The following is a 6,000-nucleotide window of genomic DNA, read 5'->3' as shown; positions in this document are numbered from 1 at the left end:
AGCAATCAACTTTTTACAAAAAGGATCAATGATTTAGCTAAAATCATTCAAAAAGTTTCATTGTTTAGATTTGCCTGTGAAACTGTTTGTCAATCAGTTGCACTATTTTCCACAGTCTCAAAACCTTTATTATGCAGAAACAGAGAATAAAAAGTTTTTATCATAATTCTAAAAATTTTATAATCAACACCCAAGGGGGAGAATATGGGTGAGTCCCCATAGTAACCTGCTAACAAATACCACAGTGCAACGAGACCCACACTATATAAATAAGGTCCCTTCCTTCCCTGTGTTCTTCCTTATGCTGAATTACAGGTGAGTGAGTTGTGATCCTACCACAAATCTAAAATGTGCTGTACAATGTATCTGTAACTGATCTGTGGTTGTTATTGTGAGTTATAAAACATTATGAGTATTTTTCTTTAAATCACACATCCATTGTACACATTGTTTTATATCAGTTACACTAGTAGTAGTAACTAAAAAAAAATAAAAGTTTTAGTACTTTAAACAAAGGTTAAAATAAGACTGACTTTAAAGGAAGAACATTATTGTCCTATATGTGTGTATCTGAGAATCACTGTAGGACTCAACTTAAGTTTTAAAATAAAGCAGATTGCACAAAACGTGTTTGCTACTAGCTGCATTCTGTGCTGTAGTAGCATAAATGGAACATTTCAATATCTGAAAACTTAGACATCTGGATATATATTACAAGATGCTATTTTGTTCTAACTAAATAAAAAACAAATGTAAGTATAGGATTTCACAGGAGTAAGAAACAAAATAAATAAAGATACAGAAAGGTGCATACAGCAGGGACAGTGCCCGGTTTATGTGGGCAGGAATCTGCATTGTCTGTGTGGTAAATTCCATATCCAAGTGGTTCTTATCTGCCATTAGAATTCTATTTTTTCTATGTTAAATATTTGGTAAATACAGAGATAGTATACACTGACTACATTACAGAGATAATATGTGATTGTAATGGAACCTTATAAAGTGTAATTCCATCTGTTGTACAATTTGTCTTTGGCTTTGCCAGTCAGCTATGACCCTTTCTAAACTTGATGATGCTGCAGTAAGGTGCAGTATATCCTAATAAAGACCTGTAGACAAAGTACATCAGTACATTTCTGGATGCAGAAAAGAGAACTCCCAATAAGGGAATACAATTCTATGGGAAGTGCTGACAAGCATCACCATGATGCTTTGCTATGCACATATGGGCCTGTTATGTAATTCTGACATAGCAACTTGCAATGCTGGCAGGAGGCAATGTCCGTTCTGGAACAGCACATTGCATCAATGCAGGGAATCAAATTTCACTCTGTGCAACCACAGACATATTATGCTTGGTTCTTGTGCAGGACCCTGATTTTGTTTTGCATGTCACGTTAATTTTTTGCATATATGTTATCAGCTAATATCAGAAGAAACTTTATTTCATGTAAATGTGCATTTGATATCATAATCCCCCTACTCCACCTTCACAGGAGCCTTATATTAATACTCAGTTCTGGTGGGTGACCCTGGTTTTTCTATTATATACCTATCAGTGTGTGATGTTTCTGCATATATCTGCATCAGTACAGTATCTGCATGTTTCTGTTTTTATCCTCACATTATAAAGCTGAGCCTGTTCCATGCTGTGCTGCCCTCACTTACATAATCAGACCCGTACACAAGTCACTGACTGCCATGAGAGTAAATGCAGGTATTCCCTACCCGATTAAACAGAGCGACTGAATGATAACGACATCATTTTGATTTAATCACTTGTTAAAAATGACCATCGGGAGCACGCTTTGCTGGTCAATCTGCCGATAACAACAAATTGGCCATGTTCGAGGATGAGGGAGGGTTTGGACACTGAACGACTGATCGTTTAGTGTAGGCACAGCAGACTGTGAAACGACTGCCCAATTACAATGTCATAATCGTCCAATCGTTTCACAGTCTGCTAGTGGATATGCACCTTTCCACATCTCTTTTAATCTCTCTCTTTCCTGATGATCATCTAACTATCCAGCTTTAGGTTGCTCTGTTCCAGGCATTGTAACATGTACTCCATGAATGGGAGGTAGACTAAGAATGACCACTAAAAGTGCTTCATACATACCTTAAAAAGTGAATCTTCAGTTTCACTAAAGGAGGAATAAAAATAAGATGTTTCCTTACAAAATTGTTTTGTTTATTTATAATAACACCACAAATTACATTTTATACTCATTGGAATCCAAAATTCATCTTAGTGGGTGTCACTTAGCCTTCATAGGTACATAGTTGTATTCAGTAGGTAGTATTCATTTACTTCTCTGTATATGTAGGAATCATGTGCAAATGCGCATTGTTTGGTTTGCATGTCATTTTAAATCAGCTATTTATAGAACATATTTAATGTATTGAGACAATACTTTTAACTAGTTTCCTAACACTTGCACAGGATGGGAACAAGGCAGATATGTGATATATGGTGAGTATGTGACACACTCAACAGTCAGATGGATTTGATAAATGTTCTATAACCAATATTTATTATTTTCTGTTTTTTGAAAATTATAGTTAACCAATGAAACACAGTGGAGGGTAATACATTAAGTACAGTAAGATATTATGAGACATATTTCATCCTCCTGTTATTTTAGCTATAATTAACAGTATATGGGTAAACAGTCTCCATTGTAAATATCTGAACGTTTAGAGAATGTGAGCATTTAGTAGAAAACACTCACACTATCACATTGCTCAAGTTTTATTTTCAAAATGGTATAACATCTGGATGAGAGGTTTTCGAGCAAAACATGCGAGTTTGCCTGTTCTCAGACTCTATTACATTGACTGAGTTTAGTGCTAAACTCTCATCCTATTACATTTGGCCGCTAGGGGTGTATTTACTAAAGGTTGATTTTAATCAATTTAAAATCGATTAAATCGTTGTTGTGTTTCTGGGTCTAAATCACTCATTTACTAACAGTTAACTTTTGAATTCATTTTTTAAGTATTAGTAAAAGTGTGATTTAGCCCCAGAAACACAACATCCATGTTGATTGATTTTGATTGATTTTAAACTGATTAAAGCCGACCTTTAGTAAATATACCCCCTAGAATATTAAAGTAATTGATTAAAATGAGTACTCGTTTGTTGTCTGCAATTTTTCTTTGGCAAAACTGAAAAAATGCTGCTAACATAAGTATTCAACCCCTGGAGACTAGGGAGTATAATTATTAAAGGTCGATTTTAATCGATTTAAAATCTATTATAAATCAGCCTTTAGTAAATAGACCCCCTGTACTTCTAATATTTGATTTATCCACCTTTTGCTGTAATAACAACTTTATTTCTATTGGGGTAAGTACTGCGGGGTCGATTCAGGTTCAGATGCTAAGCTCCATTCTCTTGCAGCCAAAAGGGGCCGGGTATGCAAACTCCACGATCATGTCTGGTGTAAGGTTGCCCTCTATGTCTTAGAGAGCGACGGTAGAGCGAACGCACGCCGGTATAAAGACGCCCACTTTTCTTTCTTTGCATACGTCATCTCCAGGAAGTGTATGATTAATCAGTACCATCGAGATTTTTTCAAATAGTACCACAGATCCTCAATTGGATTGAGATCTCGGGCTATATTTACTTAAGGTCAATTTTGATTGACCGATGTTGTGTTTCTGAGGCTCACACATTTACTAACAGACAAATTTTGATTTGGGTTTTAAAGTATTTCTCAATGTGTATTTTATCCCCAGAAACACAAATATGTTGATCGATTTTGATTGATTTGAAATAAATCAAAATTGATTAAAAGTGACCATTAGTAAATATACCCTCTTAACTTTGACTTGGTCATTGTAGAACATTCATCTTTTGTTGGTCATGGCATGCCAGTGTTACTTTGACCTTGTGCTTATAAACATTGTCCTGTGGAAAAGTGACCATTCTCCCAAGCTTTAGTTGTCTAGCAGAATGAAGCAATTTGTATTGCAGTAACTCCCTGTATTATGCACCATCCATCTGTCCTTCAATTTTAAAAAGATGCCTAGTCCCCACTGAGGAAAACCATCCCCACAATATGATGCTGCCGCCAACAAACTTTACTGTTGGGATGATATTGCTGAGGAATGGGCAGTATTTGGTTTTTGCTACACATAATGAAAACACACAGTATCAAACCTAAAATAGAGATAGCGTGGACAAGTTATTCATAGCAACCCATCTGCTTCTACAGTAGCTATCATTTATCTAACACAGTCAGTTAGAAGCTGGTTGGTTGCTATGGGCAACACCTCCACTTCACAACTCTCTAAGGTTTGATACATATCCCTCATTGCATTTTTAATTGTGCCAAAATGCTCTATTCTTATGTCATCTGATCACAAACCCTTATCCTAAATTTAAACTGGGTGGCTACGATGTTTTTAGGCAAATTCCTCACATCCTTCGTCTACTCACAATTCACCCAACACTGCTAACTGGGATATAATTCTTAGATTGCTGTTTCGTCTCATTTTCACAGCTTTCCTATGTTCACAGTATGACCAATGTGATATGAATTAGAGTGTGTTATTGCTGCCTGTAATATTGTATATTTATCATGCTTCCTGTTAGTTGTGACTTATTACATTACCCTATTCACTTTGTAGCACCTGTATTTTGGGTAAATCAGTAGCTTTCAGGGTCTTGTACTGTACCTGTGCTTTGCAGCACATGTTTACTTCAGTATTTGCATGACAGCTTTGATTGTTATTTACTATTAGTTCCTATTCCAGGTTAAGTGGTGACATCTCCTACAGCTGTGGGAGTCAGAGTATTGCTACTAACATACCCTTCTGTCTTATGTTTACATTGGTTAAGATTTATTCCTGTATCAGTACATTTGTAGCTATGCATACATTTCTGGAATATTAATACCTCTGTGAGAGCTGCAATTCTTTCATAATTGTTTTTTTCTATGGTGCAGTACTGATTACTCTTTGCTTGTTTGAAATTAACACAGCAGTGAGCAATTGTGATGTCATGTCTTTGTTTTAACTGCTGTTGGTGATTTTTTGCCTTTAAAATATGGGCTCACTTACCTTCATTGCCCCTAATGAAAGCTGTAGATACTGTAGTTGACATACTGTATATGTTGGGTGGACACAGTGATGTACTGAATAATAAATATACCTTGAAGTGAGTGACGGTTCTTTTTATTTGTCTGTATGGAGGTGTGAGAGTAACTTATTAATATTTTATGGACTTGTGCACCACAACTGCATTGATACTACATCTGTATGAAGTGCTAAATGCTTGCTTATGTGACTAAATATTCTTCTCCTTTTCCTTCTCCCTCTCCTTGTTCTCCATCTTCTTCCCAATGCAACCGAAAAAAAAGATTAGTTGCTAAAGGAAAACACATCACAAACTACTGTATTGCTATCATACTATTCCCTTGCAGAAATATAGGAGAAAACACCTCCATACTGTGCACTATATTGGTGTAATAACAGGTACCCAGTAATACCTTGCTGTGATCTTATCAATTCAAAGGATGGTCCTGTTAATTAAAGGAAAACCCATGATTGCTGACACTGCCAGTGTGGATCTTAGTACAACATGGCCAATTTCAACTGTGTGATGATGGACGTAGCTATACCCAATGTTTATATATAGCCATGGTGACTCTATTACCAGAGTGAGAGGAAAATATAATACTGTCTACGAATTGTAATATGATGAATGGGAGGAAAATGAGGAGAAATAATGTCACTAATCATCAGTTAGCTAGAACAGGTAACATTCTTACTTGCTGAAAACTCCAGAGCAAATTCATTAACCATTATTGGTCTGGCACAGAGACAGCTGCTCCAAAAATCAGCTGTTTTAACAAATCTTTTCACAACTACTTCCATAGAAGTGAAAAGTAGCACTGCCAAGACTGACTCTGTGCACATGCATGTACTAGGGTTCACGCAGGAGCACAAACCATTTGGGGTCCAGCAGAAGGAGTCAGACAGGGGCAGAGG

The sequence above is a fragment of the Taudactylus pleione genome, unplaced genomic scaffold, assembly GCF_031769625.1.
Source record: "Taudactylus pleione unplaced genomic scaffold, aTauple2 ptg000061l, whole genome shotgun sequence".
Classification (NCBI taxonomy): Eukaryota; Metazoa; Chordata; class Amphibia; order Anura; family Myobatrachidae; genus Taudactylus; species Taudactylus pleione.
This window is presented reverse-complemented; position numbering follows the sequence as displayed.